This window comes from Chelonia mydas, chromosome 10, assembly GCF_015237465.2.
Source record: "Chelonia mydas isolate rCheMyd1 chromosome 10, rCheMyd1.pri.v2, whole genome shotgun sequence".
In the NCBI taxonomy this organism is placed as follows: Eukaryota; Metazoa; Chordata; order Testudines; family Cheloniidae; genus Chelonia; species Chelonia mydas.
Genome location: NC_051250.2, coordinates 25,620,618 through 25,641,948, shown reverse-complemented (window position 1 = coordinate 25,641,948; position 21,331 = coordinate 25,620,618). Strand labels below are relative to the sequence as shown.

At 50.8% G+C, this 21,331-nt stretch overlaps 1 protein-coding gene across 2 annotated transcripts in view; it reads left to right on the top strand.

Moving 5' to 3' along the window:
• The first annotated feature begins 14,930 nt into the window (after positions 1–14,930).
• Positions 14,931–21,331, top strand: part of ABAT (4-aminobutyrate aminotransferase) — a 142,002-nt gene continuing 135,601 nt past the window's right edge. Inside the window, exon 1 of one of the 2 annotated variants that reach the window (XM_037911714.2) lies at positions 14,931–15,063. The gene's annotated coding sequence lies outside the window, so the exon portion shown is untranslated. The remainder of the gene's footprint in view (positions 15,064–21,331) is intronic. The other variant, XM_043524649.1, reaches the window with a different exon arrangement.

The following is a 21,331-nucleotide window of genomic DNA, read 5'->3' as shown; positions in this document are numbered from 1 at the left end:
TAGCCTCCGAGTACCAATCTGACAAGAGAAGGATGCAATGGCTGGGTCCTTCTTCCTCTTGCCATCACACCCAAGCTGCCTCTGTGCAGTGGGAGTTGGGCTGTCCATGTTATTTAGTATGGCTTAGCTGGTCCATGGTAGTGGTGGTTTTTTATCGGTTTATTGCAAATGGGCCCAGAAGTTGATCTATGGGCATGACTTTTAAATAGAAAGAAAACATAATCAATACAAAGAGTACACAGAACTGAGGTCCTGATCCTGTCATGCATCCCTGGGGGCAGGTTGTTTTCCGCACAGAGGCTTGCCCATATTGATCTGGTTGCAGAAATGGAGCCTTAGTATGTCCACAAGGATGCATCTCTTTTATTACTTATAACCCTAATCCAGCAATCAGCACCATGCAGGTGGACAGCTTTTCCCATGCAGAGTCCAATCTCTTCAGAGGAGCTGTGCCAGTTTATACCAGCCAAGGACTGGGCCCAGTGTTATATCAGTGGAGGGAGGGGAGAAAAGGCAGTGGTTCTTTGGTGGGGTTCAGGAATGCCTTGACTTTCTCAGACTGAGATTGCACCTGAGTGCATGTTGCTCTTTGGGACATGTTCTACTGGACAGTTCCCCATTGGCATCCACAACTGCAACAGCAGAATTGGTTCTAGCAACATTATGCCTCTCACACTTAACTTTGGTTGCCTTTCCAGAACCCAAAGGACTCCTATAGCATCACTGTGCCAGTCTGCATGGGAGGTGAGACTTTACTAATATGATAATGGTCTACACACAATTACTCCAGCAATCAATGAAACATACAATGGAAAATCCATAAATAGTGTGTTTTTCTTCCTCTGTATGAGCGAGCATATATCCAAGGACAGAGCATTAAAGAGCCTAACTTGCTGTTTTGTTTTTGCTCTTTCTGACTGGTGTCAGCTATAGTGCAATGAAATAAAATAAATGTCGAAGGTAATTGAGGCACTTAGGGTGAGATCTTGAGCTGGTGTCAATTGCCAGAGTTGTTCTTTGAGTTCTTGCTCATATCGATTCCAATTAGGTGTGTGCACGCGCCATGTGCACAGTTCACCAGAAGGTTTTTCCCCTAGCAGCCCTGTTAGGTCAGCTCTGGAACCCCCTGGAGTCGCGCCTTCATAGCACTGCATAGAGGGCCCTGCCGACCCGCCACCTCTCCAGTTCCTTATTACCATCGGTGGCGGTCGTCAGAACGTTTCATCTCTCGTCTTCAATGAGCGATCATCTCGCGTATTTTCTGTAAATAGTTTTAAAAATTGTTGTAGTTAGACATCTGGACTTGTGGTACTGGGGAGTGTTTCCCTCCCCCGCTTCCCTGTCCCTCTCCTGGACCCGGCGCGTGCCTCGGACATGGGGTTAAGTCATGTGGGGTTTGCCAGAAGCCTATGCCAAAGGGTGACCTGCATTCAGTTTGTCTAAAGTGCTTGGGGGAGTCCCACCAAGCAGACAGGTGCAAGATCTGTAGGAGCTTTTACCTCTGCACGAAGAAGGAGAGGGATCACAGACTAAAGTTGCTGCTAATGGAAGCATAGATGGGGCTCCTCATCGTCGGTGCGCAGCACAACGGCTTCGGTCTGGGAGGTGCCAAGGAAGGACTCTGGGATAACAGGGGATCTGGGTCGTCCAGGCAGCCACCAGGCCCTCGGCAGACATTTTGAGGATGTGCCTGAGGACATTATACCAACCTCTCAACTGGATCCTTCTTTCCCATTTTTGGAATGTCTATCTCATTTCTACCGAGCGTGGTCCCAAACCACCTCAGACCATTGGGTCCTCTGCATGGTAGAGATGGAATATTCGCTCCAATTTTCCTCTTCTCTGCCCGCCCCAGACTCGAGATTGGGATGTCGAAGCCTTTCATGATGTTGAGTGATGAGGCCCAGAACTAGTGGTAGTGTGATTGGAGTGTCCACCGCTAGCTGCAGTAGTGTGGTGTACCAATGCTGACGTGGCCAGGCCGGGTTCCACCAGGATCACTGAAGTTCCATTGCTCCGGATTTTGAGGAGAACCTTGTGAATCAATGGTATGGGAGGGAACACATAGAACAGGGAGTCCTTCCATGGAAGGAGAAATGCATCCACCAATGAATCCGGGCTGTGGTTTCAGAAGGAGCAAAATTGTAGGCACTTTCTGTTGGCCCTAGTGACGAACAGATCGATCTGGGGAACTGCCCACCACTGGAAGACATTGTTTATCACATCTGGGCAGATAGACCACTCGTGGTTATGGAAAGACCTGCTGAGGTGGTCTGCTTGTACATTCTGTGACCCTGGAAGATAGGACACTTCCAAAAGTATGGAGTGTGCTATGCAGAACTCCCAGAGCTTGAGGGCTTCCTGACAGGAGTAAGGAGTGTGCTCCCCCTGTCTGTTGATATAAAACATCGCTGTTGAATTGTCTGTCAAGACCGATATGCACTTGCCCTCCAGGAGAGGCCGAAAGGCCTAACATGCCAACTGGACCACCCTGAGCTCCCATACATTGATGTGAAGCATCAGTTCCTCCTGAGACCAGAGGCCCTGATTTCTGTGCTCCTCACCCCATGGCCGAAGCATTGATGGTCAGACATACGGATGAGTGGGGTTTGGAAAACGCGACCCCTGCTCATGCCAAGTGCAGGTTGAGTCACCAGTAAAGAGACTTGAGAATGCCCAGGGGAAGGGTCACCACCATGTCTAGACTATGCCCGCTTGGTCGCTACACCGATGCCAGCCAAGCTTGGAGAGGTCTGAGTCTGAGCCTCGCACGTTGCACTACATACGTGCAAGATGCCATGTGACCTAGGAGTTTTAAGCAACTCCTTACTGTGGTTATAGGCAGTGATGAGCTGCCAAAATCTTAACAACTGGTTCCCTTCTCACCCCACGAGGGGGTCATTGCTCACCCCCCTCTCCTATCCCCTGACTGCCCCCAGAACCAGGCAGGAGGGTCTTGTGGGCCACCGTAGTGGGTGCCCACCCAACCCCTAAGAGCCAGAGGGACCCGCCGGGGGGCGAGGTAGGGAGTCCCGGAGATGCTTACCTGGGGCAGCTCCCAGGAAGCATCCGGCAGGTCCCTCTGGCTCCTAGGGGTGGGGGAGCACAGCTGGGGGGAGCGGCTGCTCCCACCACTGATCACATCAAAAGTGGCGCCTTAGGTGCCAACTCTGTGGGTGCTCCGGGGCTGGAGCACCCACAGGGAAAATTTCGTGGGTGCAGAGCACGCACTGGCAGCTCCCCGCCCCGCGCCCGGCCCCAGCTCACCTCACCTCTGCTACGCCTCCGTCCCAAACGCACCGCCGTGCTCTGCTTCTCTGCGCGCCCCCCCCTCCCCCCGGGCTTCCTGTGAATCAGCTGTTCGGCGGGAAGCCTGGGAGGGCTGAGAAGCAGGCCGCGGCTTCCCACTCAGGCCGAGGGTGGCCGTGGTGATCTGGGATGGGGAATGGTTCCCCTGCCCCCCCCCCCCCCCGGGTTACCTGCTGCGGCGAAGGTTGCCCTCCTTGCACCCCCCCACCCCAGCTCACCTCCGCCTCCCTGGGCCTGAGTACAAAGCCGCCACCTGCTTCTCAGCCCATCCTGGCTTCCCACGTGAACAGCTGATTCACGGGAAGCCTGGGGGGGCGGAGAAGCAGAGCAGGTCGGCGCATTCAGGGGGGAGGCGGAGGCGGAGCAGAGGTGAGCTGGGGCCAGGGGTGGGGCGGGGAGCTGCCAGTGGGTGCTCTGCACCCACCAAATTTTCCCCTTGGGTGCTCCAGACCTGGAGCACCCATGGAGTCGGCGCCTACGGCACCGCTTTGGGCCGGTTAAATTTAGAAGCCCTTTTAGAACCAGGTGTCCCTCGCGGAACAACCGTTTCTAAAAGGGCTTCTAAATTTAACAACCGGTTCTAGCGAACCGGTGCAAACTGGCTACAGCTCACCACTGTTTATAGGGAATTGTTTGAAGGTCCTGTATGATGTTGTGAATGGTCTGGAAGCGGGATTGGGGCAGGAATGCTCTAGCCTGTGCTGAGTCTAGCACTGCCCCTATGAACTCTATTTCTCTGAGTAAGAGTGAGCGTTGACTTTTGAGTGTTTTTAGGAGGAGGCCCAATGTGTTGAAGGTGCATTTTATGAGGGAGACATGTTGATCCATTTATGTTCTGGACCAGCTCTTGACTAGCCAGTCGTCTTGGTAAGGAAATACCTGAACCTGCCTTTTCTATAGAAAAGAGGCCACGACTGACATAGATTTGGTAAACACCCAAGGTGTCGACAATAGGCCGAATGGTAGTACTGTGAATTGGTAGTGGGAACTCCTGACTGTAAACCTTAAGAAGTGCATGTGAGGCGGAATTATGGAAATGTGGAAATATGCATCCTTCAAGTCGAGGGTGACATACCAATCTCTTGGATCCAGGGACAGAATGATAGTGGACAAAGAGACTATTTGAAACTTTAGTTTCTTCATGAACCTGTTGAGGCTGCACAGCTCCAGGATGGGTCTGAGGCCCCCTTTTACTTTCTGTATTAGGAAATACCAGGAGTAAAACCCCTTTCCCCTGAACTCCGGTGGAACCTCTTCCACAGCCCCCACCAATAGGAGGGTTCGTACCTCCGGAATGAGAAGCTGCTCGTGAGAGGGGTGCCTGAAGAGGGACGTGGAAGGAAGGTCGGGGCTGGGGGGCGGCTATCTCACAGCTTGGAAGCTGCATGGCTGAACCTGCTAGAGCTTACATGCTCAGACCCCGTTAGGGAGGTGGTTCTGGGTAGCAGAAAGTCTTCAAATAGAGTGAATTACCTAGCCAAGTGGAAGAGATTTGCGATTTGGTGCTTGTAGTGTCATATCCCTCCAACACAATCGTCAATCCCCTTCATCTTGGACTACCTCCTAAAGTTGAAACAGCAGGGCTTGTCTCACTCCTCGATAAAGGTTCATCTGGCTGCCATCTCAGCTTTTCACCCAGGAGAGCATGGATGCACCATCTTCACTAAGAAAATGGTTCGGCAATTCCTTAAGGGGTTAGACAGATTATATCCTCATATTCGCTGACTCACCCCCACTTGGAACCTTAACCTGGTACTCTCGAGGCTGATTGGGCCCCCGTTCGAGCCCCTAGATACATGCTCACTCCTCTATCTTTCGTACATGGTGGCCTTTTTGGTTTCAATAACATCAACCAGGAGGGTGTCCATGCTCAAGGCTCTCACATCTGACCCTCTATATACCATTTTCTACAAAGATAAGGTGCAACTGCAAGCCCACCCGGCGTTCCTCCTGAAGGTGGTCTCAAGTTTCCACACCAATCAAGACATATTCCTTCCAGTCTTTTTCCCGAAACCCCATGCCAATAGCCGTGAGCAGAGGCTTCATTCCCTGGATGTGTGGTGTGCATTGACTTTTATATTGAACGAACTAAGCTGTTCCATAAGTCGAACCAGCTGTTTGTTGCTGTAGTGGACAGGATGAAAGGCCTCCCAGTGTCCATGCAAAGGATATCATTGTGGATCACATCCTGTATCTGGCTTTATGACCTCGCTAAGGTCCTTGCCCTCGCTCTGACCGCACACTCCACCAGAGCTCAGGCATCTTCGGTGGCCTTCCTGGCCCAGATAACGATCCAGGAGATATGCAGAGCAGCTACATGGTCTTCAGTCCACACCTTCACTTCACATTACGCCATCACCCAGCACGTCAGGGATGTTGCAGTGTTCGCCAGGGCTGTGCTTCAATCAGCGAGTCCATAAACTCCGACCCCACCTCCTAGGTAAGGCGTGGGAGCATAGGCACCAACTCTGTGGGTGCTCCAGGGCTGCTCTGCACCCACCGGCAGCTCCCCACCCCGCCCCAGATTGCCTCCGCTCCACCTCCGCCTCCTCCCCTGAGTGTGCCACATCCCCGTTTCTCCCCCTAGCTTCCAGCTGTTTCGCGGCAGCGCACTCAGGGAAGAGGCAGGGCCGGGGCGGAGATTTGGGGAAGAAGTACAATAGGGGTAGGGAGGATGTGGAGTTAGGACGGGGACTTTCGGGAAGCGGTTGGAACGGGGTAGGGGTGGAGTCGGGGCGGGACCAGGGGGCACAAGTACCCACCGGCGCCAGAAAAAATTGTCGCCTATGCTTGGGAGTCACCTAATTGGAATCGATATGAGCAAGCGCTCGAAGAAGAAAAAACGGTTACTCACCTTCTCGTAGCTGTTGTTCTTCGAGATGTGTTGCTCATGTCCATTCCAAACCCACCCGCCTTTCTCTCTGTTGGAGTATCTGGCAAGAAGGAACTGGAGAGGCGGCAGGTTGGCAGGGCCCTATATGCGGTGCTATGAAGGTGCGACTTCAGGGGGCTCCAGAGCTGACCCGATGGGTGCTGCTAGGGGAAAAAAACCTTCCGGCGAACTGTGCACGCAGCGTGCACACACCTAATTGGAATTTATATGAGCAAGCACTCGAAGAACAATTCTGGCAATTGACACCAGCTCAAGATCTGACCCTGAGTGCCTCAATTACCTTGGACATTTATTTTATTTCATTGCACTATAGCTGACACCAGTCAGAAAAAGAGCGAAAACAAAACACGCACACACCTAATTGGAATGGAAATGAGCAATACATCTCAAAGAACAACAATTACGAGAAGGTGAGTAACCGTTTTTTTCGAGCAAGTCAATTGGACTCCAACAGGGTAAACAAAAGGAGTTTCTCTGCTAGCCTAGATAAAGTAACAGAGGAAATGGGGAATATGTGAGCAAGTTGTTGTATTTCTCTGTAGCACAAGAGTATACAAATGCCCAGGTTAGTGCCTCACTCAGGCATGTCTACTCCCAGACAGGAAGATAGGAATTGAAAAGATAATTCAGGTCAAGGGCCAGATCCTCAGCTGCTTTAATCAGTCAACTAATTGCAGTAGCACTACTCCAAATTACACTAGCTGAGGATCTGGCCCACTGTTACTTTTTTTAAAGATGCCTCATCATTCATAGATTCATAGATACTAAGGTCAGAAGGGACCATTATGATCATCTAGTCCGACCTCCTGCACAACGCAGGCCACAGAATCTCACCCACCCACTCCTGCGAAAAACCTCTCACCTATGTCTCGGCTATTGAAGTCCTCAAATTGTGGTTTAAAGACTTCAAGGAGCAGAGAATCCTCCAGCAAGTGACCCGTGCCCCATGCTACAGAGGAAGGCGAAAAACCTCCAGGGCCTCTTCCAATCTGCCCTGGAGGAAAATTCCTTCCCGACCCCAAATATGGCTATCAGCTAAACCCTGAGCATATGGGCAAGATTCACCAGCCAGATACCCAGGAAAGAATTTTCTGTAGTAACTCAAATCCCACCCCATCTAACATCCCATCACAGGCCATTGGGCCTATTTACCATGAATAGTTAAAGATCAATTAATTACCAAAATCATGTTATCCCATCATACCATCTCCTCCATAACCTTATCGAGTTTAATCTTAAAGCCAGATAAGTCTTTTGCCCCCACTGCTTCCCTTGGAAGGCTATTCCAAAACTTTACTCCTCTGATGGTTAGAAACCTTCGTCTAATTTCAAGTCTAAACTTCCCAATGACCAGTTTATATCCATTTGTCATCCTCAATCCCCCAGCTAGGTTTTCTTCCGACATTTTTGTCAAAGACCAGTTGAATTCTCCTCCTATGTTTTAGATTCTTTGCAGGTCAAGAGCATTCAGTAAAATGATGATGACTTCGGGGGTCAAATCCAACAATGTGTCAGATTCTCAGCTGGTGTAAATCAATATAAATTGAGGTAAATCATCAGCTCCTTTGACATCAAGGATTTTACAAGATGAGAATCTGCCCCGTTTTCTTCAAAACTCAGAGCGAGTGAGAGAGGTTTCTTCCAGCAGGTGGCATATGGAGTCTCTATTAACAGCAACATCAGCAGCCAAGTGCAGCAATAAAATTATCTACACGTATATGTATTTCTACAAACTGCTTGCTTCAGTCAGTTCTACTGGCGTCTGAAAGGTGAGATGTGAGATAATAACCCCTGCTGCTTCAGTAAGGTGAGTTCCTGCTGCACACTCCTTTCTATCGTCTGTGTGGGATTTTGTTTGTGTGACGAAGGTGTAATATGTACTGTAACAGCAATTCTTCCAGTTCAGTGACTTTCCTCTTCTGTTCTTCTAGTTAATAATAATTCAAGGATGAGGAGTGTCTTATGTATATACAGTATGCAGCCCCTAAGCCTGACTGGGTGATACTATAATACACATAATGCATTATTAATAATTCAGAATATCCTAGAATCAAAAGCAGATAGACTGGTGGAAGGGGCCACAAACTATTTGTGTACTGCATTTGTACTCTGCTTCTCTCATTTTTAATAATGTTGCAGAGCTATATAACATCTTAACAGTTCCTGATCTGGACTTGCAAAGGTTTGGCTTTATGAGACTGAATTATGTTGCTATCTTCTCAGGCTTATTTCACCCTTTATATAATGTATTCTGGCTTGGCTCACTCAGTGAATCTTTAGGTATTGTTGTCTGAGACTCTTCTTTATTATCTTTCCCCCTCTTCCCCTCCATTGTCCTTGTGTAGCATCACTGTTGATCTCTAGCATGTACTCATGGAGACAGCATGGATCAAAGTCATTCTTGGTGTAAAGTGAAGTCAGTTTGGCCCTGTGTGTTTTTACACTGCTCTATTTTATAAATATGGCCCTATAAAAGGGTGCCAAGTTTGAGTGTACGCATGAGATATTTTCCAAATATTGTGACACTGAATTCAGTAGGAGTTTTGCAACTGACTTCAGTGTGCAAAGGATGCATGTTGTGTACTACGTAATTCTTTTCTTTGAATTAATATTTTATTTCTGCTTTTTTGTAACAAAACCTTAAAAAACTGAGCAAATATTGCTTTTGGCTACACATTGTAATTGAAGTGAATAGAGTTAATCCAGATTTATAACAATATAAAAAAGAATCAAATTTGGCCCACCAGAGCACCCCCTGTTGGAACTTCTCTGAATTTTCTTATGTCTCCCAGAGCTCTAGTGACAATTTGTTTATTAGAAGAGGAAGGAGAGAGGCAGGGATCGTTGTTATTCAATTCAGGATTTCCTTGGGGGTTTCAAAAAATCAGCTAGTGCACCCTCCCCTTCTCAGGAAGTGTATTTTTCCTAGACAATACCCCAGTGTCTCTGGATAGTTAGCACAAGTAGCAATGGGCCAGTTTGTGGCCCACAGAATGTAATTTAACCCCTCCCTTGAAGACAGGAAAGAGTACAGGAGATTTGCAAGAAAACCAACAGTTACCAGTAAAACAGAAATAAGGGGCTATTAGAAAACCCACTTAGTCTCATCACTTTATCCTGACCAATTAATTCCGTATTAAAGTCAATGGTAAGACTTCCATTGATTTCAGTGGGAGCTGAATTGGACCTAAGTCTCTGATCCTGCAAAGACTTAAGCACAAAGTCAGTGTACCCAATAATCATAAAGTTATGCTTATAGAATCATAGAAATGTAGAACTGGAAGGGATGTCAGTAGGTCATCTAGTCCAGTCCCCTGCACTGAAACAGGACTAAGTATTATCTAGACCATCCCTGACAGGTGTTTCTCTAACCTGTTCTTAAAAACCTCTGATGACAGACATTCCACCACCTCTCTAGATAATTTGTTCCAGTGCTTAACTACCCTTATGGTTAGGAAAGTTTTTCCTAATGTCTAACCTAAATCGCTCTTGCTGCAATTTAAGCCAATTACTTCTTGTCCTGTTCTCAGCGGTTCAGAACAATTTATCACCTTTCTCTTTATAACAACCTTTTATGTATTTGAAGACTATTATTATGTCCTCCCTCAATCTTCTCATCTCCATACTAAACAAGCCCAATTTTTTTTTTAAAATCTGTCCTCGTAGATCATGTTTTCTAGACCTATAATCATTTGTGTTGCTCTCCTGAGGACTTTCTCCAATTTGTCCACCTCTTTCCTGAAGTGTGGAGCCAAAAAATGGACATAATATTCCAGTTGAGGACTTATCAGTGCTGAGTAGAGTGGAAGAATTACTTCTTGTCTCTTGCTTACAATACTCCTGCTAATACATCCCAGAATTATGTTCGCTTTTTTGCAACAGTGTTATGTTGTCAACTCCTCTTTAGTTTGTGATCCATGATAACCCAGATCCTTTTCTGAAGTACTCCTTCCTAGGCAGTCATTTCCCATTTTGCATTTGTGCAATTATTGTTCTTTCCTAAGTGTAGTGCTTTTGGATTTGTCCTTATTGAATGTCATCCTCTTTATTTCAAATAATTTCTCTGGTTTGTCAAGATCATTCTGAATTCTAATTCTGTCCTCCAAAGTGCTTGCTACCTTTCCCAGCTTGGTATTGTCCACAAACTTTAAAAGTGTATTCTCTATACCATTATGTAAATCACTTATGATGATATTGACTAGAACCGGACGTAGGACAGATCCTTGTGGGACCCCACTTAATATGCCATTCCAGTTCAATTGTGAACCATTGATAGCTACACCCGGAGTACTATTTTCTAGCCAGGTATGCACTCACCTTATAATAGGTTTGTCTAGGCTATATTTGTCTAGTTTGTTTATGAGAAGGTCATGTGAGGCAGTATCAAAAGTCTCACTAGAGTCAAGATTTCTCACATCTACTGCTTCTCCCCCACCCACAAGGTTTGTTACCCTATCAAAGAAGAAGAATAGATTGGTCTGATGTGATTAGTTCTTGACAATGTTGACTATGTTGACTCTCGCTTATTACATTTTTTTCTAGGTGCTTACAAATGGATTGTTTGATTATTTGCCCCATTACCTTTCCAGGTACTGAAGTTAAGCTGACTGGTCTATAATTTGTCTTTATTCCCCTTTTCAAAGATAGGCACTATATTTGTCCTTTTCCAGTCCTCTGGGATCTCTTCCGTCTTCCATGAGTTCGCAAAGATAATTGCTTATGGCTCAGAGATCTCTTCAGCCAGTTCCTTAAGTGTTCTAGGATGAATTTTATCAGGCTCTGCCACATTTGCAGACATCTAATTTGTTGATATAAATTATGTCTCTCGGGATGTCAAAAAACACACCCTTGAGCAAGGTAAGTTCCACCGACAGAAGTGCCAGTGTTGATGGTGCTGTGTCAGTGGGAGAGTGTCTCCCACTGATGTAGCTACTGCTGCTTGTTGGAGGTGGTTTAATTATATTGACAGGCAAGCTCTCTCCTATCGGCGTAGAGCGGCTACACAGGAGTTTTTACAGCAGCGCAGCACCAGTACAGTTGTGCCGCTGTAAGCTCTCTAGTGTAATTTTTAACTTGTTCTTTTCCTATTTTAGCTGCCGATCCTACCTGATTTACACTGGTGTTCTCTATATTAGTCATCTGATAACTTATACATTTTTTTGGTGAAAGCTGAAACAAAAAAGACATTTAACAGTTTAGCTGTTGCCGTGTTTACAGTTATTGTCTTTCCCCCTTCATTGAGTAATGGGCCTTACTTGTCCTTGATCATCTTCTTGCTTCTCATGTATTTGTAAAATGTTTTCTTGTTACCGTTTTAGAGCCCTTGCTAATTTAATCTCGTTTTGTGCCTTGGCCTTTCTAATTTTATCCCTACCTGTTCGTTTGTGTTGGTTTTTATATTCATCCTTCGTAAATTGAGTTAGTTTCCACTTTTTGTATGATTCATGGAAGATCTCCTGGTTAAGCCAGGGTGGCCTCTTACCATACATACTATCTTTTCTACGCATTGGTTTAGTTTGCTCTTGTGCCCTTAATAATGTGTTGGGTTTTTTTTTTAAATGCTAACTCTCTTAAACTCTTTTTTCCCCTTAGACTTGCTTCCCATGGGATCTTACCTACCAATTGTCTGGTTGCTAAACTCTGCATTCTTGAAGTCCATTGTCTTTATTCTGCAGTTTTCCCTTGTACAATTTCTTAGAATCATTAACTTGATCATTTCATGATCACTTTCACCCCTGCTGCCTTTCACTTTCAGATTCTCAACTAGTTCCTCTCTTTTTGTCAGAATCAAATCCACAATAGCCTCTCCCCTAGTCACTTTCTCCACCTTCTGTAATAAAAAGTTGTCTCCATGACATTCCAAGCACTTGTTGGATAATCTGTGCCCTGCTCCATTATTTTGCCAATCAATGTCTGGGTAGTTGAAGTCCCCCATCACCACCAGGTCCTATGTTTTGGACGATTTGTTCAGTTTTTTTTTTTTAAAAGGCCTCATCCACCTCTTCTTCCTGGGAGGTGGTCTATATTAGACACCTATCATGATCTGACCCTTGGATTTTTACTCCTTTTATTCTTACCCAGATACTTTCAGCAGGTCTGCCTCCCAATTCTGTCCCACCTCAGTGCAAGGCTATACAGCTTTGATATACAAGCATGGGCGGTGGGTGAACACCCACTTTGGGGAGGCTAGCTCGTTGGCCCCACCCACCCCGCGGACACTGGAGCCCTGAATCTTCCCTCCCGCACCTGTAAGAGAAGCCCTAAGGGAGGGGCCCCCCGCAACCAGAGGAGCCCTGGCCCGCCTGCCTTAGCCACACCGGGCCAAGCTGTCAGCCTCAGTGCCCCTCCTCCCCAGGTGAACCACTGCCCCCCCCCCGCCCCTGAGGGCCCCCCAGCCGAGTTGCCACGCTCCCCTGCGAGCGCTGGGCCGAGCTGCTCGCCCCCCGAGCCACTGTGCCAGCCCCAGCTGCCAGACCCCCCAGCCGAGTCACCAGGCCCCCCCCTCCAGCACTGGGCTAAGCCGCCATCCCGCAGCACTGCGCCAGCCCCAGTGCCAGGCTGAACCGCCGGACCCTCCCGCCCCTGAAGGCCCCCTGGCCAAGCCACCGACCCCAGTGCCTGGACAAGCCTCCTCACTCCCCAGCCTGCCGCTGGCTCTCCGCGTCCCTCCTCACTCCTCTAATCCCTGACGAGGGATGCAGCGAGCAGTGGGGACTTCCAAGCGGTGTGTGGAGTGGAGGAGACATGGCAGGCAAGCAGCAGCAGCAGGCGATGGGGGCCTCAGGGAAGGGGTGGGGCCATCGCGGCCCAGGTGTCCTGCCGCAGGTCAGTGGCAGCGCCAGGGAAGCCTAAACCTGTCCTATTATACCTGCCACTCATGTATACAAGGTAACACCTATGCTTGTTAGTCTCTAAGGTGCCACAAGTACTCCTTTTCCTTTTACCTATACTTAAGACTTTGTAAGATGTGGGCCTAAAAGAATCTACAGAACTCAAAGGGGAAGCCTAAACACGGTCCCACAGTTGCAGAAACCTCTTTCTCCAGTTTCTTCATCCAGATTTATAATCAGATTTGGCCAATACCGGGAACAAAGGTTAGTCCTAAAGTCTAATACAATGGTGTGCAATGATGTAAAAGTATAGACATGAACTGCAAAACCTTGGTGGAGGCTTGTGCCTTTCCTTTACAACAGTGGAAACCCATAGACTGCTCTAGAAAATGGTTTTAAAGTTCACACACAAAGAAACAAATAGGGGATTGAGAGATGACCAAGCTGCTCAGACCCCTCTGTGTTCAGAGATATTTATGATCTCCATGGGTCATACCATTAACTTTTATGCATGAGAACCAAGGCGTATCCATGCTGCATCAGACTAGTCATCTATCTAGTCCAGTATCCTGTCTCTGATGTGGCAGAGGCTTCAGATGAAGAAGGAAGTTGTGGGACTCTTTAAGGGACAACTATGAAAAAACTTGCCCGTGGGGAAGTTTCTTTCTAACTCCATCAGATAGTGATTGGCTTATGCTCTGAAACATATGGGTGTATATCCGTTGTAGAAATAAGTATAATATCTTATAACTGGGCATGTTCTCATTATTTAGAGAAAGAGCTAATATTTGTATTAATCTAGTTAACCTCTTGGTCACCATGAGATCTTATAATGATGAGTTCTATAGGATAATTATGCATTATGTAAAACAAACAAAAACCATTTAACCCCTTTGTTTGTATTAGTGGTAAATTTGGTTCCTTTCATTTTCATTGCATGTCCCCTCTTTTATTTTTTTTTTTGTTTTTTTTTTGTGGCATCATGATGAAGAACGGTAAAGAAGAGCTCCTCATTTACTTATTTTATGCACCTCCTATCATGTCTAAACTGTCCAAATCCTTTCAGTTTCTACCTTGTAGGGCTTTTGTGTATCTAGTCATTTTTGTCAGTTGTCTCTGAAAGGTGACCAGAAATGAACACACTATTCTGGGCAGGGTGCACTTGACATATATAATCAATATGTGCATGTGAGGCCTGCTACTGATTACCCTGAAAAACACATGATTTAAGAACATGGGTTTAAGATTAGGTTTGCTTCAGAGCAGAGCTTCCTGGGGTTTATGGGGAAGATGTCACCAGGGTTCAGCTCATATTTGAGCTGACTCTGTTTACCTACCCATACCAATCTGCCATGAGACCTGGCCTGAATGATTCAGCTTGGACAAGTCTGATCCAGCCTGGAGTGATGAGCTGGGGCAGGAGGTCACTGTGCTGGTGTCATTTTAGCTCCAGCCAAGGAATTGCCCAAGCACCTAAAGGCTGCCAAGTTCTTGCCTTGCCCCCTATCAATTCCTGAGACTTGGTACACGCAGTAATACAAGCCAGCTTCTCTTCTGCAAAGTGAAGTGAGCCGTGCCACTGTCTAAGGACCCGCGATGCGGTGCTGAGTGCCACCAGCCCCCCCCAGGCTTCAAGGGGAGCTGGGTGTGCTCAGCACCTTGCAGGTGCCTCAGAGGCACTAGCCCACAGGCGATGCTCAGAGTGGGTTTGGCTTAGCCCTGACCCTGTATGATCCCCACACTCGAGCTGCCCGCTCCCCTCCCCAGCAGGACTCGCCCTTCGCCCCTGCCCACGCTCCGCTAGCCTCCTCTCCAGCCAGCCAGCCCCGCCCCTTAGGGGGGAGGGTGCCCGGGCCGCAGCCTCTGATTGGCCGGGCCGGGAGCGGGGCCGGGGGCCGGTGGCGCGGATTGGCTGCGGCGAGCAGGGATGGGCTGAGTGCGGGCCAAGGTGAGAGCGAGCGGCGGGGCCCTGCGGCTCTGTCTGCTCAGCCTGGAGCCTTGAAGCCGGGGAGGGACAGCCCGCCGTCCGCGGTGAGTGCGGTGCGGTGCGGGGGGACCGCTCGTCACAGCCGGGGTGGGAGGTCCAGGCCCTGGGGGAGGCAGGCTGCGAGCGGCTGTCTTTAGCCGGGCAGCCGGGCATCCCCGAACCTCCCTGCCGTGCGGAGCAGGGGGACTCTGCTGGCCCGGCGCCCCACAGCCCTGTGGGAAGCCGGCCGGGCGCTGCTCAGAACCTGCCCCTCCCCCCGCGAGCTGTTTCTGGGAGCCCCCCGCCCGCCTTCGTCCCTGCCCTCCTCACAGCCCCTACTTCAACCGGGGGGGGGGGCTGCCGGGCTTATCCCCCCTCCTCCTGCCTCTGTCCCTGCCCTCCTCACAGCCCCTACTTCAACCGGGGGGGGGCTGCCGGGCTTATCCCCCCGCCTCCTGCCTCTGTCCCTGCCCTCCTCACAGCCCCTACTTCAACCGGGGGGGGGGGGGGCTGCCGGGCTTATCCCCCCCGCCTCCTGCCTCTGTCCCTGCCCTCCTCACAGCCCCTACTTCAACCCGGGGGGGGGGGGCTGCCGGGCTTATCTCCCCCGCCTCCTGCCTCTGTCCTGGCCCTCCTCACAGCCCCTACTTCAACCGGGGGGGGGGGCTGCCGGGCTTATCCCCCCCGCCTCCTGCCTCTGTCCCTGCCCTCCTCACAGCCCCTACTTCAACCCGGGGGGGGGGCTGCCGGGCTTATCCCCCCGCCTCCTGCCTCTGTCCTGGCCCTCCTCACAGCCCCTACTTCAACCCGGGGGGGGGGCTGCCGGGCTTATCCCCCCCGCCTCCTGCCTCTGTCCCTGCCCTCCTCACAGCCCCTACTTCAACCGGGGGGGGGGCTGCCGGGCTTATCCCCCCCGCCTCCTGCCTCTGTCCTGGCCCTCCTCACAGCCCCTACTTCAACCGGGGGCTGCCGGGCTTATCCCCCCCGCCTCCTGCCTCTGTCCCTGCCCTCCTCACAGCCCCTACTTCAACCGGGGGGGGGGGCTGCCGGGCTTATCCCCCCCGCCTCCTGCCTCTGTCCTGGCCCTCCTCACAGCCCCTACTTCAACCGGGGGGGGGGGCTGCCGGGCTTATCCCCCCGCCTCCTGCCTCTGTCCCTGCCCTCCTCACAGCCCCTACTTCAACCGGGGGGGGGGGGGGGCTGCCGGGCTTATCCCCCCGCCTCCTGCCTCTGTCCCTGCCCTCCTCACAGCCCCTACTTCAACTGGGGGCTGCCGGGCTTATCCCCCTGTCTCCTGCCTCTGTCCCTGCTCTCCTCACAGCCCCTACTTCAACCCGGGGGGGGGCTGCCGGGCTTATCCCCCCGCCTCCTGCCTCTGTCCCTGCCCTCCTCACAGCCCCTACTTCAACCCGGGGGGGCTGCCGGGATTATCCCCCTGCCTCCTGCCTCTGTCCTGGCCCTCCTCACAGCCCCTACTTCAACCTGGGGGGAGGGGGCTGCCGGGCTTATCCCCCTGCCTCTGTCCCTGCCCTCCTCACAGCCCCTACTTCCCCCGGGGGGGGAGGGGGGCTGCCGGGCTTATCCCCCCTGCCTCTGTCCCTGCCCTCCTCACAGCCCCTACTTCAACTGGGGGCTGCCGGGCTTATCCCCCTGTCTCCTGCCTCTGTCCCTGCCCTCCTCACAGCCCCTACTTCAACCCGGGGGGGGCTGCCGGGATTATCCCCCCGCCTCCTGCCTCTGTCCTGGCCCTCCTCACAGCCCCTACTTCAACCTGGGGGGAGGGGGCTGCCGGGCTTATCCCCCCGCCTCCTGCCTCTGTCCCTGCCCTCCTCACAGCCCCTACTTCAACCGGGGGGGGGGGGCTGCCGGGCTTATCCCCCCCGCCTCCTGCCTCTGTCCTGGCCCTCCTCACAGCCCCTACTTCAAACCGGGGGGGGGGGGGGCGCTGCCGGGCTTATCCCCCCGCCTCCTGCCTCTGTCCCTGCCCTCCTCACAGCCCCTACTTCAAACCGGGGGGGGGGGGGGGCGCTGCCGGGCTTATCCCCCCGCCTCCTGCCTCTGTCCTGGCCCTCCTCACAGCCCCTACTTCAATCCGGGGGGGGCTGCCGGGCTTATCCCCCCGCCTCCTGCCTCTGTCCCTGCCCTCCTCACAGCCCCTACTTCAACCCGGGGGGGCTGCCGGGCTTATCCCCCCCGCCTCCTGCCTCTGTCCTGGCCCTCCTCACAGCCCCTACTTCAATCCGGGGGGGGGGCTTCCGGGCTTATTCCCCCCACCTCCTGCCTCTGTCCCTGCCCTCCTCACAGCCCCTACTTCAACCCGGGGGGGGGGGGGGCTGCAGGGCTTATCCCCCTGCCTCTGTCCCTGCCCTCCTCACAGCCCCTACTTCACACTGGGGGGGGTGGGGGGGCTGCTGGGCTTATCCCCCCGCCTCCTGCCTTTGTCCCGGTCCTCCTCACAGCCCCTACTTCAATCCGGGGGGGGGGGGGGCTTCCGGGCTTATCCCCCCCATCTCCCGCCTCTGTGCATGCCCTCCTCACAGCCCCTACTTCAACCGGGGGGGGGGCTGCCGGGCTTATCCCCCCGCCTCTGTCCCTGCCCTCCTCACAGCCCCTACGTCAACCCGGGGGAGGGGCTACCGGGCTTATCCCTCCCACATCCTACCTCTGTCCCTGCCCTCCTCACAGCCCCTACTTCAACCCGGGGGAGGGGGCTGTCAGGCTTATCCCATCGCCCCCTGCCTTCCCCAGCCCGTACTACAACCCCAGCGGGGACTGCTAGGCTCCCCCCGCCACTCTCTGTCTCCATCCCTGCCCTCCTCACAGCCCCACCTAAAACCCGGGAGGGGGGAGCTGCCTCTGCCCCTGGCCCTGCCGTCCTCACAGCGTTTACTTTAACCCCCAGGGGTGGCGGCTGCTGGCACCTTCTGCTCACCCAGTAGGTGGTGAGACTGCTGGGCACCCCGAGAACTGCTGCAGGGTGCTGGCAGTGGTCTGTGTGCCGTCCCCTTCTTACATGGTGGCTCCTTACCCAGCGTGTGTGATTCAGGGGAGGGAGTAGCGGTGTGGGGTTGATGCCCCTCCTGTTCTCCTGTGGGTACTGATGGCTGCTATGGCATAGTTACATGCCTGGTGAGCTTTGCCAATTCTTGCAAAGGATTCATGCTCTGCAGCAAATGTGTGAAGCAAAGACTCATCCGTTTCTTCTTGAGGAAGACTGGTTACTTAGAGGCATGCTTTTCTCCAGCACCAGAGGAGACCACCGTGGAGTGGGGGGCAGAGTCCCAGGAATAGATCAAGGAGAAAAACCACTTCTGCACAAGGGTCCATCAAGGACAGACAAAGTCTCCCACAATACACTGCAAACCAATTCCAAGAGCAGATCCAGTTGGTGAGGTGCTAGGAACCCTGGGATATGCCCCATAAATCCTAGCACAAAACATCTGTAATTGCAGTGCCACTGTGAATCGTGGGTATGTGGATACACAAGTACAGGGCATATGGTTGTGCTGAGATGGGCTTGGCTAACATGCATCCCCATGTGCCGGGCTTGGCTAACGTGCATCTCCATGTGCCTGAGCCAAGATACAGTACATCCTGCAGTGTAGACATACTCAAAATGACTAGTCCAAGGTGACAAAATCAGTGGCAAGATTAGATGTAACACTGAGGGGTTTTGACTTCCAGTCCCATGCTTCCCAAGGCAGGCAGATTCCATCTCTTGAAATCCCCTTTTCTTTCTTTTTTCAGTTTAAAGTCAAACTTAAGAATCCCCCATGTCTCTTAACCAAATGGAAACATTGCACAGAAATTTGTTGGAACCAACAGATTGACTGATCACATTTATATATAGTATTGAAGTTAACTGTAAAAGTCATTATATCCTAAAACAGGGGTGGGTAAACTTTTTGGCCCGAGGGCCACATCTGGGTATGGAAACTGTATGGTGGGCTATGAATGCTCACAGAATGGGGTGTGGGAGGGGGTGCGTGCTCTGTCTGGGGGTGCAGGCTCTGAGGTGGGGCCAGAAATGAGGCATTCAGGGTGCAGGAAGGAGCTCCGGGCTGGGGCAGGGTGGTGTGGGTGAGGGGGTGTGGGCTCTGGAATGGGGCTGGGGATGAGAGGTTGGGGGTGCAGGAGGGTGCTCCAGGCTAGGACTGAGGGATTCGGAGGGTGGGAGGGGGATCAGGGCTGGGGCAGGGGGTTGGGGCGTGAGAGGGGGTCGGTGTGCAGGCTCTGGGCGGTGCTTACATCAAGCAGCTCCTAGAAACTGTGGCATGTCCTTCCTCTAGCTCCTACGTGGAGGCACAGCCAAGCGGCTCTGCACGCTGACCTGTCCGTAGGTGCTGCCCCTGCAGCTCCCATTGGCCACGGTTCTTGGCCAATAGGAGCTGTGAGGGCAGCGCTTGGGGCAGGGGTAGAGTGCGGAGCCCCCTGGCTGCCCCTATGCATAGGAGCTGGAGGACAGAAATGCCTCTGCTTCCAGAAGCTGTGCAGAGCAGGGCAAGCCCCAGACCCCACTCCCTGGCAGGAGTTTGAGGGCCGGATTAAAACGTCTGAAGGGCTGGATGCGGCCCCTGGGCTGTAGTTTTTCCACCCCGTCCTAAAACCTGTCAGTATATTGGCTGTACAACATCAGTTCCCATCAAGCAAAGCCAGGGCATCTGCTTTCTTGCTTTTAACTTAATGGATGAAGAATCTCCTTCTCTTCACTCTTGGGTGTGAATTTTAAGTGTGTATGTGTGTAATACATATATAAAGAGCATAGATATCTTGTAGGGAGACTAAATCTTCATGGGTGAGAGTCCGAGGGAAGGTGTGAGGCATTTTCCCGTTACTACTTTATATAGTATAAAGTATATGGTATATCCAGGAAGGTTCTAAACTGAAGGAACTAAATACTTTGCAATTGCCAATTTATCAGTACCATGGTTTCCTTCAAGGAGGCTCATTGAATGGTATGTGTTATTCCCCAAAAGAAAAGATCTTTTTGCCAGTGATCAGGAGCCTTCCAGACACTGTGGTGAGTCTGAACCAAACACCCTGTGCTCTTTTTCCATATGGGCATAGTTGGTAGTAGAAGAGCTGGGCATTTATCTTCATCTGACAGGAGAAAGACCAGTGAGGGCAGCTATTAGTCATATGTAGGAGACTATTCCTGCTGTGTCCCTGGAGAGAGAATGATACTTTAAGTACAGTGCGGTATTGTCTCTCTAGAGTATGTAGATTAAAGAGCCATTAATCCACCACATAGGTAGTTAATATGGTGGGCCTATCATTTGTGAAAGGATAAATAAGATAAACCTATAGAACAGCTATTTCCTTTCATAGACAACATGCCAACATATTCTTGTTCCAGTCTCTGATTTATTTTTAAATTCCCTTTCTTCATGGACTGTTTTGTACACTGACAAGCTTGCGTTAGATGCTGGAACTGCTATCAGCAAGTGACAAACTCTTTCAGTGATTCAGGGTTCAAGTCATCTATCCCAGACTGCACATGTTTTGTGATGTATTTTATCAGATCACAATAGTGCACCCAGAACATAGTCCCGTTGTCTGAAACGATACCCATGGGGTAGGAAAAAGTTAAAAACAATGTTGTTGGTGGGCATATGGTATTTGTGCTAAAATAAGAGTTCTGGGTTTTTCTTAGGCCTTCAAAATGGCTCAAAGTCAAAATATTGTCATAAATTCTTTCTTTGTAGCTTTTCAGCTCTTTTCTGATTTATGGGAGCTGGAGTCTGTATTATGCCTCAGTGCTCATTCCTGACCCCACCCCCTTTGGAAAAGTAGGATCCTGCTCCTCAGGTCTCCCTCAGTCCCGCATCGCATCCGTAAGGGAGGCAGGTACTTCTTAGAAACCTAGCAAAGCAAACAGGACACTTAGGAGGTGGTTAATCATTTGTGTGCCTGTTGCTGTATAGTAAATTGGGTTGGTGCCCTGTGGAGATGTGCTCCCTGGTGCAAATGGATCTTAGAAGGCATGGCCTTGGGCACATTCTGTGCTAAACCCATTGCATTTGTTAGCTTTGTGATAAAAGACCACAGCCATCTGTCTACCTCTTAAAATCCACCAACAAATGCAGAAAATCAGAGTAGCTTGTGCGCTTAGATGGTGAGCAAGTTTACTCCATTGAATTTTTTAAAAATGTTGTGTTAATATTTTAGTAAACATTTGTATAAACTTGCTACATGTGACGGAGAGAACAAAGAAATACAGGCTATTGCAGTGTTAGTTTCTCATTCTGTTCCATGAAATTACATATTGCAGCACTGTAGAATAAATGATCACATGGTTCCTTGGACTGTGACACATGGATGTGCAGTGATAAA